We start from the raw sequence: 14,370 nt of genomic DNA, 5'->3' as shown, positions 1-14,370 counted from the left end.
AGGAAGTCTGAGTTATAACAAAGAGGTTCCAGGCACAAAGAGGAAGTTCCAGGTACAAAAGAGGTCCCAGGCACAAAGGAAGTCCCAGGTACAGAGGAAGTTCCTGATACAAAAGAGGTTGCAGGTACAAAGGAAATCCCAGGTACAAAAGAGGTCCCAGGTGCAAAGGAAGTCTCAAGTACAAAAGAGGTCCCTGGCACAAGGGAAGTCCCAGTTATAAAAGAGGTCCCAGGCACAAACGAGGTCCCTGGCACAAGGGAAGTCCCAGTTATAAAAGAGGTCCCGGTACAAAGGAAGTTCCAGGTACAAAAGAGGTTGCAGGTACAAAGGAAGTCCCAGGTGCAAGGAAAGTCCCAGGTACAAAAGGGTCCCAGACACAAAGGAAGTCTCAGGTACAAAAGAGGCCCCAGGTACAAAGGAAGTCCCAGTTATAAAATAGGTCCCAGGCAAAAAGGAAGTCCCATGTATAAATGAGGTCCCAGGTACAAAGGAACACCTAGGTACAAAAGAAGTCCCAGGTACAAAGGAAGTCTCAGGTACAAGAGAAGTCCCTGGCACAAGAAAAGTCCTAGGTACTAAAGAAGTCCCCAGCACAAGGGATGTCCCAGTTATAAAAGATGTCTCAGGCACAAAGGAAGTCCCAGGTACAAAAGAGGTTGCAGGTACAAAGGAAGTCCCAGGCACAAAAGAGGTCCCAGGCACAGGGAAGTTCCAGGTATAAAAGCGGTCCCAGGCACAAAGTATGTCCCAGGTATAAAAGAGGTCCCAGGCACAAAGGAAGTTCCAGGTACAAAAAAAGTCTGAGGTACAAAGGAAGTCCCAGGTACAGGGAAGTCCCAGGTATAAAAGCGGTCCCAGGCAAAAAGGAAGTCCCAGGTATAAAAGCAGTCCCATTCACAACCATTCACAAAGGAAGTCCCAGGTATAAAAGAGATCCCAGGCACAAAGGAAGTTCCAGGTACAAAATAGGTCCCAGGCACAAAGGAAGTCCCAGGTACAAAAGAGATCCCAGGTACAAATGAAGTTCCAGGTACAAACAAGGTCCCTGGCACAAGGGAAGTCCCAGTTATAAAAGAGTTCCTGGTACAAAGGAAGTTCCAGGTACAAAAGAGGTTGCAGGTACAAAGGAAGTCCCAAGTGCAAGGAAAGTCCCAGGTACAAAAGGGTCCCAGACACAAAGGAAGTCTCAGGTACAAAAGAGGCCCCAGGTAAAAAGGAAGTCCCAGTTATAAAAGAGGTCCCAGGCAAAAAGGAAGTCCCATGTATAAATGAGGTCCCAGGTACAAAGGAAAACCTAGGTACAAAAGAAGTCCCAGGTACAAAGGAAGTCTCAGGTACAAGAGAGGTCCCTGGCACAAGGAAAGTCCCAGGTACTAAAGAAGTCCCCAGCACAAGGTAAGTCCCAGTTATAAAAGATGTCCCAGGCACAAAGGAAGTCCCAGGTGCAAAAGAGGTTGCAGGTACAAAAAAAGTCAGAGGTACAAAGGAAGTCCCAGGTACAGGGAAGTTCCAGGTATAAAAGCGGTCCCAGGCAAAAAGGAAGTCCCAGGTATAAAAGCAGTCCCATTCACAACCATTCACAAAGGAAGTCCCAGGTTTAAAAGAGATCCCAGGCACAAAGGAAGTTCCAGGTACAAAATAGGTCCCAGGCACAAAGGAAGTCCCAGGTACAAATGAAGTTCCAGGTACAAACGAGGTCCCTGGCACAAGGGAAGTCCCAGTTATAAAAGAGGTCCTGGTACAAAGGAAGTTCCAGGTACAAAAGAGGTTGTAGGTACAAAAGAGGTCCCAGGCACAAAGGAAGTCCCAGGTACAAAAGGATCCCAGGCACAAGGGAAGTTCCAGGTATAAAAGAGGTCCCAGGTAAAAAAGAGGTCCCAGGTGCATAGAAAGTTCCAGGTACAAAAGAGGTCCCACGCACAAAGGAAGTCCCAGGTACAAAAGAGGTCCCAGGCAGAAATGAAGTGCCAGGTACAAAAGAGGTCCCAGGCACAAATGAAGTGCCAGATATAAAAGAGGTCCCCGGCACAAGGGAAGTCCCAGTTATAAAAGATGTCCCAGGCACAAAGGAAGTTCCAGGTACAAAAGAGGTCCCAGGCACAGGGAAGTCCCAGATATAAAAGCGGTCCCAGGCACAAAGGAAGTCCCAGGTATTAAAGATGTCCCAGGCACAAAGGAAGTCCCAGGTACAAAAGAGGTCCCAGGTACAAACGAGGTCCCTGGCACACGGGAAGTCCCAGTTATAAAAGAGGTCCCGGTACAAAGGAAGTCTCAGGTACAAAAGAGGTCCCAGGCACAAGGGAAGTCCCAGGTATAAAAGAGGTCCCAGGTAGAAACGAGGTCCCAGGTGAAAGTGCACTTGGAAGTAAAGTCGCTGTAGATTCGAGGGGGACATGCAAGGATAATAAAAAACAGCATTTTAGCTTGCACATGATGGGATGAGAAAATCAGCAGAGCTTCCCCTCATTTCAGATCTACCCCTCATATTTAGAGTGACTGCACTTCCAAGTGCACTTTCAGTGCAAAGTGGATTTGCCTTTCATAAATAACCCCCATGGCGTTAAATAGTGGTTAAAAAGGTGGGCGTTACAATCACCGTCCACCAATAATGTTGCATACACAGGATTGGACTTTCCGGCAGACTTGGTCCGGCGGACCAGAATCCGTCGGACAATTCGATCGTGTGTGGGCTTCGTCGGACTTTTTCTTTCCAAAAGTCAGATGGACCTAGAAATAGAACATGTTTTAAATCTTCGTCCGCCAGACCAAGTTCCTATCGGGAAGCCCGTCCGTCTGTATGCTGGTCCGACGGACCAAGGAGGACACAAGGGCAGCAACAGCACTTGCCCGTGAGAATGTTTACAGCGCGATCCTATCGCGCTGGTTCTTGGCTGTAGGTTACTGTACATCTCGCGCTCGCTGCAATAGGAAAAACACATTTTCCTATTGCAGCAAGCGCGAGAGATATGCAAAGTCCCTTGGGTCTGGTATGGATTTTAAGGGGAACCCCCTACATTGAAAAAACTACGCGGGGTCCCCCAAAGCACATACCAGACCCTTATCCGAGCACGAAGCCCGGCCGGTCAGGAAAGGGGGTGGGGATGAGTGAGCACCCCCCTCCTGAACCGTACCAGGCCGCATGCCCTCAACATGGGGGGGGGTGGGTGCTTTGGGGAAGGGGGGCACCCTGCGCCCCCCCACCCCCAAAGCACCTTGTCCCCCATGTTGATAAGGACAAGGGCCTCTTCCCGACAACCCTGGCTGTTGGATTTTGGGGTCTGCGACGGGGGGCTTATCGGAATCCGGGAGCCCCCTTTAATGAGGGGGCTCCCAGATCCCGGGCCATCACACTATGTGAATAAGTATGGGGTACATCAAACCCTCACCCATTCACCTGGGGGAAAAAGTGTCAATAAGATAGCAGAAGATAGCGGAGTAGCCCGGCAGAAGAACCGGAGAGCGGTACAAAACACAAGGGGGCTTTTCATGACCCTTTCACCGCCACCCCCTCTTGACCAGGCCCCTCCCTCTATTCTTTCTCTATCTCTCCTTCTTTTTTTCTCTCACCCCCCCCCCTTCTCTGCCCCATCCCTGCCCTTCTCCCTCTAGTCAACCCAATAGTCTCAACCAAGGCTGCCAGCAGGACTGTCAGCCTTTCAGGTGCTTCTAACCATAAATAAAGTCACATATCCTTGTTTTTCCCATTTGTACATCATTCCTTCACTAGACTTTAGGCTTTTATCAGCCCGATCCCTCCTGTCTCAAGACTCCAACTCAACTCAACTTTTATACGGTTTTGTCCTCCCTGATGGCCTAGGGTTCCCTGGCCACAGAGAAGCAATACCCATCTTCTTTTTAAAGTCTTTGCAATCCAATGGTTTCTTGTCAAATTTGTTTTTTATTGATTTTGAAACTATAAACATTGGTACAATTAACAAAATATTGATTACATTAAATGGTAGCTTTAGTTGTCAGATCTTAGTATTTCTTGTTGTTACAAGCATTTAAAGATTTAAGTAGGTTATATGTTTTTAGAAAGACTAAGGTGTTACAATAAATTTTAACAATTGTATAATCAAGAGCAACAACATTTTTTAAAGTTGTTAAACTTTTAACTTTTACTGTTATATATTATATATTAATTAATAATATTAATTACTACAAGATTCAGTTACTTATAATTAGATTTAATTAGATTTATAATTATACATTAGAGCTTACTAACTATTATTGTATTATAATTGAGCATTATAAAAGTGAATGTCTCGCTACCATTTTGTTATGTTATTATAAATAGGAGAAGACAGGATAAAAATAAGGAGAGAATAAAAGACTAAAAGTAAAGTAAATATAAGAAGAGGAAACAAAAAAAAAAAAGTCTGGATTAGTAGAGGTTTCCAGGGATTTCTTAGTAACAATATATGCATAGTATCCATTTAGCAATTATTCAAAACCAAATTATATACTGTAGTTACCAAGGTCTAAGTAAAGAAGTTTGTGCAGCGCTTAAAGGCACCTATTTCAATAGGTGAAAAAAATGTGCATATCTAACAAACAGACAAGTGAATGGAAAAGTCCATAAAATATTTAAGAACAGTCCCAAAATTAATCACTCTGGTGCATCTAGAGCTTTGTTAAAGTCCTCAGATGGCATTCAAAGCTAAATATCTTGTCACGTTCTCAGACTTCAAAGCCTCTTGAAAATGGATTATAGCCAAGTAGAGAAGGTAGATACTCTTACCAGATAGGTTGGACACATCCACCGTATAGTAGTGTGTCTTACGAGCTTATGGGGGGGCTCCAGCCACTCACCCCAGTGCACCGACCAGATGTTGTTTTTCTCTTAGCCCTTGTACACACGGTCGGAGATTCCGATGGAATGTTTCCTATCGGACTGTTTTGTCGGATATTCCGACTGTGTGTGGTCTGCATCGGACTGTTTCCGTCGGAATATCCGACGGACCAAGTTTTCCAACTTGCCGGTAAAATTTTCCGACAAAATGCTCCTATCGGACATACTCCGATCATGTGTAGCCTACTCCGACGGACAAAGTGCCACGCATACTCAGATCAAATTCCTAGACCAAAGCTATTGGCTACTAGCCTGAACGTAGTCCCGTCGTAACGAAATAACGTCATCACGTTATGTACAATCGGATTTTCCGACAACTTAGTCCAACCGTGTGTATGCAACATCACTTCCGGACCTCTTCCGGAATTAATCCGTCAGAATTACTCAGACGGATTTGGTTATCAGAATCTCCGACCGTGTGTACAAGGGCTAAGGGTTCCTTACGGTATCCAGATGGGGAAGATGAATAGGGTTTCTGTACCATAAATTACTGTAGAACTAGCTGCCAGAAGTCTCGTGAGGGTTCACCATAAAAGGTACAAAACATAAAAAACGCCTCGCATGGTGAAATACAACCAATGATGGTTTATTGAAAAAATTCTGATAGACAGAACTTAACAAAATATAAAATCACGTGATACATAAAAACAAAAATAATTGCAATGTGGGGAGTAAACAACCATATTCAATCAAGTATGAATCGTAGATCAGTAGTAGTTAGCAGGGCATAAAACTGGTTGTTGGGTTGAGAGTCCGCTGTGGACTTTGAGGAGGGCCTGTCGCTATAGATTTTAGGAACTCAGGGCCTCACTTGAGAACTGTGTGTCAATTCTGATGATTATTCTGTTTTGAAAATTAACTCGGAGTATGTCTCGGCTGGATCGCCTGATTGTATGAGGATCGTTCTATCTTCCCTGTTTTTTCCGCCAATGCAGTGGTTTTAGGGGCAATAGTGGCCTGAGAGCTTGGAATGGAGTGTTTATTTGAGGGTAGTGGTCTAACTGGTCAGTTATGGGGGGGTGAAGTGTGGGTGTTTGGACCTATTGATGGGTGAGCGGGTGGTCTTTTAGAAGTTGTGTGTACTCCTTTTTTGTCTGATAGTGTTTCCAGTAGGACCAAGTCATTTGGAAGGAGGAAGGGGTGTCTTTGCTTTGGTGGATTAGTTCTTTTATTTCTGCAATTTTGGAGGTGCGGTTGAGCCAGTCTGCGATGGTTGGGGATTTGGTAGATTTCTAGTAGACTGGGATGCACATCTTGGCAGCATTTAACAAATGTAGAGCCAATGAGCGATGGTAAAGACGTTTTGGAATGGAGGAAGGGTGCAGTAGCATTTGTGCCGGTGAATATTCTATCTGGAGAGTGGTTATATTCTCCAAAAGGGTTGAATTAACGGGCAGGACCACCAAATGTTTAACAAGGTGCCTTCTCCCTCGGAGCATCTCCAGCATGTTGATGGGATGGATGGGGAGATTTTATGTAATTTGGCAAGTGTTTTGTACCGTTTGGAGAAGATTTTAAACCCATTTTCTTGAGCTGATACATTAATTGTTCCTTTGTGTATGTAAGTGTAGATCTTTTCCCAATCTTTTTCTGAAAAATCAATCGCTAGTTCTCTTTTCCATTTCTGGGCTGCAAGGCTAGATTTGGGATTGTGGTCTGAGAAAAGGAGGGTGTATATGATAGAAATCATATGACGTTGTGGTTCCGTCTCTGAGCATAATGATTCAAAGGGGGTACGTTTTCTGGCGTAGTCTAGTTTATGAGAGCTGGTCAAGAAATGTCTAATTTGAAGACAGAAATGTTTCACTAAGATGTCTTTGTGGGGCCATACCCCCATCAGGAAGGAGTCTGAGTGACCAATCGGGAATTCTGGGATGTGTCTGATAGGTGTCAATGGGTTATGTGTCGTGGATATGTTGTATGATTGGCACATCTTCTGGAAAGACTGTAAGGCTGGGCCAATCAGAGGGTGTTGTTTGCATGCTGGGGGAAGGAATTTTGGGTCAAATCAGGGTGTCTGATGAAGTGGTAGGGGGGAGACAGTGTTCTCTAATTGTATCCAGGCTTTTGTGTGGTAGTGGATATTCCAACCTACTATTCTTGTTAGTTGACAAGCCCAGTAGTATTTATTGATGTCCGGGAGGCCTATGCCACCCATCAGTTTGGGTAAAGTGAGTCTGGCGTAACTGATTCTGGGGCGACCTTTCTCCCAGATGAAATCGCTGCATGTTTTTTGGAAAGAGGCAAAGAGGCAAAAGGGTGGGACAGTGGTGTGTTAAGGATATGTGTGCATGGCTGAAACATTTTTTGGTAAGTGACCACTGAGTGGGGGGAGGCTCACTACGGCTGAGATTGGTGAGTTTTGTGTCTTGTGGAGGAATCAGTGCCCACTGATCAGAGAGAGGGTGGATAATGAATGTAGGATGGAGGCAGAGAGTGGAAATTGTAATGTGGTGTATGGAGTCTAAGTGTGTTGTATGGTCATTGGGGATTGATTTTCCTAAAGGGCAGAAATGGTGTGTGGACCGAAACCGGATGGGTTATAGAGCTGAGGACTTTTGCGTTGGTATTTGAGGAGGGAGGGGGTTGCCACCAATGGTTGTAGGTGGTTGCCGGGGAGTGTGAAAAGGGTGTACCCATTGGTTCGAAAAAAAGGGGAAAAACTGCGCTACGGAATACAAATGGTATTGGACGGAAGCTGCATTTCAAATGTACACCAAGAATACACCAAACAGAAATAGAAAAAAGAGAGAACTGCGCTAACCACGAATACCCAAAATGAGTAGGGTATGTATATGTGCCAGACCCACAAAATGGGTCTTAGTATCTTAATGTCTTTGAGACCACCTCCAAAATATAGTGCAAACCATATACAAATAAGTGCAATTAACTACAAAAACAAACCATAAATGCGTGTCAATAATGTGAATTCCCCAAACACAATATGAGTATGTCAAACTCTGTGCATATACCCCTAAAAATTAAAAATAAAAAATAAGATATGAAAAAAATATTTGCAATTTTTACATAAATGAACTATCGAAAAAAATCGTATTTAGAGACACTCTATATAATGTCCATATAGTCATATATCAAAAAATAATAATAGAATGTCCATATGGTAAACGAACACCAGTGAAGTAAAACTTCAAGTGAAGTACAGCAGTGAAGAAAAAACTTCAAACAGCTGAGTTATAAGTACACAAATTAAAAATCTTCTCCAAAGATGTAATGTGCTTTTCCCATCACCGAATGAGTGAATTGGCTCCTTACCAGATCCAAGCGACCCCCCGTTACAGAGGGTCACCACAGGCGACAACAGTCAAAGGATATCCGGATAGCGCTTCCTCCTCAGGCGATCCCGAATCTTTCACGCGATAGGGTTATGGCTGTTATTCCACATATCACTCCCAACTCAACGTAGTATCACATAGGGAAAAACATAGGCTCCAGATAGTGTAAAACCAAGTGACTTTAATTTGCAAAAACGAACGTATACACTTACATAAAAGACTTTAAAAGCAGGTTCAAAACAGAAGCGTGCACCGGCCGGATACACGCTAACGCAGAGACCAACCCGTCCTTCCTGGTCCAAAAAGAACGAACACGACTGGGGTGACGTCGACACGTTCGCACCGCCCTACGCGTTTCGTAATAATTTAGGTCGTCCAGGGGCCCCTGGACGACGTAAATTATTACGAAACGCGTAGGGCGGTGCGAACGTGTCAACGTCACCCCAGTCGTGTTCGTTCTTTTTGGACCAGGAAGGACGGGTTGGTCTCTGCGTTAGCGTGTATCCGGCCGGTGCACGCTTCTGTTTTGAACCTGCTTTTAAAGTCTTTTATGTAAGTGTATACGTTCGTTTTTGCAAATTAAAGTCACTTGGTTTTACACTATCTGGAGCCTATGTTTTTCCCTATGTGATACTACGTTGAGTTGGGAGTGATATGTGGAATAACAGCCATAACCCTATCGCGTGAAAGATTCGGGATCGCCTGAGGAGGAAGCGCTATCCGGATATCCTTTGACTGTTGTCGCCTGTGGTGACCCTCTGTAACGGGGGGTCGCTTGGATCTGGTAAGGAGCCAATTCACTCATTCGGTGATGGGAAAAGCACATTACATCTTTGGAGAAGATTTTTAATTTGTGTACTTATAACTCAGCTGTTTGAAGTTTTTTCTTCACTGCTGTACTTCACTTGAAGTTTTACTTCACTGGTGTTCGTTTACCATATGGACATTCTATTATTATTTTTTGATATATGACTATATGGACATTATATAGAGTGTCTCTAAATACGATTTTTTTCGATAGTTCATTTATGTAAAAATTGCAAATATTTTTTTCATATCTTATTTTTTATTTTTAATTTTTAGGGGTATATGCACAGAGTTTGACATACTCATATTGTGTTTGGGGAATTCACATTATTGACACGCATTTATGGTTTGTTTTTGTAGTTAATTGCACTTATTTGTATATGGTTTGCACTATATTTTGGAGGTGGTCTCAAAGACATTAAGATACTAAGACCCATTTTGTGGGTCTGGCACATATACATACCCTACTCATTTTGGGTATTCGTGGTTAGCGCAGTTCTCTCTTTTTTCTACCCATTGGTTCTACTGGTGATAACAAAACAAAGTAGCACTGTAGGCATATTCGGTTTTGCCAGGATTTCCGATTATCAATTATAATTGTCATAAACAGTGGCGCATATAACCCATGTTTCAGGCAAGTAAAAATATAAACCAAGAAACAAGCAAACATTTGAGCTTATATCTGCTTGACCCCAGAGGTCAGTTAAGGGAGTAGTTTTAAGATCAGCCTTGATGACATGGCTTGTACTTGTATCAGAGCTTGGAACTTGCTTAGTGCTATTATGCTATTTCTGAGAGGATCCAGAATTTCTGTAGGGTTTGAGTTATAGATCTGCGGTTATGGCGCGCGGGGGGGGGGGTGTATCTGAGGCAGTGTAGCCCTCCATGGTAATGGGGGTTCGTTATTTCTCCTTTCCTCATTTCTCTTTTACTTTTACTTTATCCTTCCCTTTGTCTTATTTCTTTTCTTTGCCTTTCCCTTGTCTCCCCTTTCACCTTTTTGGGTTTCATGCATTCGGGGCGCTTGTGGGAAAATTAGGTTATGTTAGGGGATTGGTTGATTCTGCAGCATGGACAATGCGGTTGTGGAGTTATAATACCCTAACCAACTATTCCTCCTAAGTATCGTGAGCTGGATAGAACAATTGCATATATGCACATATATATTACACGTTCTATTGACCGGGAGGGGGAGAGGCAAGCAGGACAGGGGCCAGCTAGGTCTCATCCTTGGTATGTATGGGGGTGGGTTATACCCATATTTTATCCTTTTTTTTCTGTTGTTTCTTTTCTCCCTCCCCCCTTTTTTTCCTTCCTATGGGGTGTAGGGTCCTGAAATGCCGTGTACACAGGATCGGAATTCCGGCCAGAAAAAGACCGATGAGAGCTTTCATCGGAAAATGCGACCATGTGTATGTTTAATCGGAATTTACCTGTCTGAATTTCCACCAGCCAAAAATTTATAGCATGTTCTAAATTTTCCAGACGGAAAAACTTTCTATCGGTAATTCCGATCGTGTGTATGCAATTCCGACATGCCAAAAATCATGCATGCTCAGATTCAACTACGAGAGAGAAGCTATTGGCTACTGGCTATTGAACTTCCTTTTTCTAGTCCTGTCATACGTGTTGTACGTCACCGCGCTATAAACGATCGGAATTTGATGTCACCGTGTGTAGGCAAGACAGCTTGAGCCGAATTCCTTCGGAATTCTGTCGGGAAAACCATCAGAGCTTTTTCCGTCGAGAATTCCAATCGTGTGTACGCGGCAAAAGTGATGTGACTTATTGAGGCATGGTCAAAGGCCATATAGTCTTATAGAGGAACCCCCACTAGCCTCCATTCTTTGTGTTTCGAGTGGGAATGTGTTATAGGAATGTTACGAAAATGCAGCCAGTGTTCTTAATCCTGCCTCTCCACCTCCGGCCACACACACACAACATTAGTAATCAGTGTTTCTCCCTGTAGGTCTGTTAGACCTCTGGTTTTCCCGCTAATTGTAAGAAACATTACCTGGGTGGTGGGAAAAAAAAGGGGGGGTGAAGTAGAGGAGGTGAAGACTTAAGCAGGGTTCAAGTATTAAGCATTGCTTCAAGCAGAACTATAGGTAGGTATCTGGTTCCTGGGAAGTCTATATTACTTTGTGGTAACCTAGAAGGTGTAAGAGCACAGTTAGTGGAGGTAAAGGATGCATTTTATATGCCTGTCTTTTACTGATAGAGCGAAATGGAATTTCCACCTATATGGGATCCCTTTGGATCATAAGACTTCCAATAGGGGGCACAATTCTCTTTGTCGTTGCAACGTTATGTTGGAAAGATCCTGGAAGAGGCGATTGTCCGCCCCATTATGAGTGAGAGGGGTTGTAATACGGGCTCTTCTCAGGATCTCTTCCTTTAGTTAAAAATCAATGAGACAGCATACTACGTCTCGTGGGGGGTCAGAATCTTTACCCCTGGGATGTAGGGCACGGCTCTATGCTTATGGGGGTAGTCGGCTCTCTTTCAAGCATGTTGTTAAACAGGGTTGTTACCTCAGGTAGAAGGCATACAGCATCTCTGTCCTCCGGGAGGCCTCTAACATGGAGGTTATGGTGCCTCCCATGATTGTCCAGGTCCTCCATGTGGTGATTTAGTTCTTGTAGCTGTAAGATGTGGGTTTCCTGGATCCTTGCAGGGCCGACGGAGGACGGTGGAGTGGGTAGCTGTAGTGTTTTCCACTTCTTGTACCCTTTCTGCGATCGCTTGCAGATCTAGTTTGAGATCCGAGATGGCGGCCGTGAGTGCTGCCATCAGTGTGTCTTTCATGTCCGTGTCCATGGAGTGCAGGTCAGGCTGGGCTGCACTTGCGGTGTTAGGATTATGCCGCTCTCTGGCGGGTCCCGCTGGTGGATGCTGGGAGCCCTGTTGGGATTCTGCTGAGGGCCTCGTGAGGTTGCCATGTTGCCGGCCTGCGTCCGGAACATTTCCGGGAAGTGTTGGCTTATTCGGCCCGCATAATTGCATGGAGACCAGGATCTTGGGGCAGAGGAGCTACGGGATGATGTCCCCATGACTTATAGCTGATTTTGCCAGGTAAAAACCTCCGGAAAGCGGTAAAATCCTTCTCTGTCGGCGGGAGCTGTAGGATTAAGCTGCCATCATCTGCCGAGGTCAGGCCGTGCCCCTCCTATTTTTTATTATTTTATGGTCGGAAGAGGTAGACCATATTAGATTTGGTATGGAGATCAGATCACATTTGATTGATTCAATCGCTACCCAGAGGGGGACCTCATTTTTCATGTGATATTTATGAATATGTGCTATTTGTGCTGCATGGAAATAATCAGTAAAGTTAGGGAAACCTAAACCCTGTTTAAGTTTAGAAAGATAAAGAGTGTGGGTAGGTAACTAAGATTTTGAGGAGCTCCATATGAATGCTTGTGTTTTACGTTGTAGGTTCCTAAGGAAGTATGCTAGATAGAATAGGATAGAAATGGGTAATACACGAAAGAGATATAACATTTTAGGCAATATAGTCATTTTTATTACATTTATATTACCAATCCATGATATTGGCAAAGAGGACCATTGTTTAAGAAAATGTGTAATTTTTCATAGTAGTGGAGGATAGTTAGCAGAAAAGATATCAGATATATTGGGGGTAAGAGTAATACCTAGATAAGTGAGGTGAGAAATTGACCATGTAAAGGGGAGAGATGTTTTAGCTTGTTATAGTGTTTTCTGGGGTAAAGAGACGTTTAAAGCTGTTGATTTTTGTGAGTTTATAATTAGTCCAGAAATGTGGGCAAAGTGATCTAGTTTACTTATAAGATTAGGAGCAGAAATATGAGAGGAAGGCATAAAAATGTATATCTCATCAGCAAATAGACATAATTTATGTTGATGGCCTGCTAAATCTATGCCCTTGATTGAGGGGTCTGTATGGATAGCCTGGGAAAGAGGTTCAATGAGTAAGGCAAATAAGAGTGGGGAGAGAGGATAACCCTGACGTGTTCCTCTATTTATGTCAAACATTTCTGATTTGGATCCTGCATATTTAACATATGCCTCGGGATTATTATAAAGTGAAGTGATCCAGCTTAGAAAATGAGGGCCAAAGCCCCATTTTTGTAGAGCAAAATTTAAGTAGGGCCATGTCACTGTATAAAATGCTTTTTTGATGTCGTGTTGTCCCAAACACGACACTACCTGCCTGGAGTTTGCATGTTGTCCCTGTGCCAGCGTGGGTTTCCTCCGGGTACTCCGGTTTCCTCCCACACTCCAAAGACATGCAGGTAGGTTAATTGGCTTCTGTCCAAAATTGGCCCTAGTATATGAATGAGGACCTTGGATTGTGGGCTCCTTGAGGGTAGAGACCAATATGAGTGTGCAATGTACAGGGATAGGGGTAGACACTCACTCAGGTTGAACTGGGTGGACTAGTGTCTTTATTCAACCTTACTAACTATGATATCTAATGACAGGAGACACAAAGGTATTTGCCTTGCTTTAGCTGCTTGAATCAATAATGATGCTCTACAGACATTATCCACTGCTTGTAAAAGGATGAAACCTACTTGATCTTTGCTTATTAATGAGCCAATTATATTATTAAGATGAGACACCATTACTTTCTCTAGTAGTTTTATATCTAGGTTTAATAAGGATATAGGTCTAAAGTTAGTACAAGATGAGTCATCAGACTGAGGTTTAGGGATCATCGAAATTATTGCTGTTAAAGTTTCCTGTCGGAAGGATTGTTTGTTAAGTAGGGAGTTAAATGCTTTTGTCAGCATGGGGGTAAGAACATGGGAAAGAGTTTTATAGTAGAGGGCTGAGAATCCATCAGGGCCTGGTTGTTTATTTAACTTAAGGGATTTAACTGCTGTTTCGATTTCAATAGGTTCATTGGACTTTCAAGGCTATCGTATTGAACTTGAGAAATGGTCAGAAGTTTAACTTGTGAAAAAAATTATTCTGCTGAGGATTGATCACAGAATCCTTCTTTTTTGTATAAAGAAGTAAGATGTTTATGAAAGATGTGTAATACCTTTACTGGGTTACTAGTAGATTTATCGTGGGATATTTTTAGGCGAATTGGCTTAAAGGGGTTATTTAATTTTTTAAGAGCACGTGCAAAAAGAGTGCCAGGTTTATTAGCTTTTAAGTAGACTTTATGTTTAGATTTACGTATTGTTTTGGCAACCGATTCTGATAGGAATAGGTCAAGATTCAAACTTGCCTTATCAAGTTGTGCTTTTGACACTAAAGAAGGGTTTGATTGGAAATTTGTGTGGCAGTCATTGAATTCTTTTTATAGTTTTTGTTGTAGTTTTTATTTTTTTAAGGTGATGATGATGATGATGATGAAGATGATGATGCTTGTCGTAAACAGACCCCTCTAAGAACAGGTTTATGGGCTTCCCACAATGTCAG

Source organism: Lithobates pipiens, unplaced genomic scaffold (assembly GCF_037356315.1).
Source record: "Lithobates pipiens isolate NorthernLeopardFrog02 unplaced genomic scaffold, aLitPip1_a1.2 Scaffold_8, whole genome shotgun sequence".
Lineage (NCBI taxonomy): Eukaryota > Metazoa > Chordata > Amphibia > Anura > Ranidae > Lithobates > Lithobates pipiens.
The sequence above is the reverse complement of the archived record's forward strand: the minus strand, read 5'-3'. Positions refer to the sequence as shown.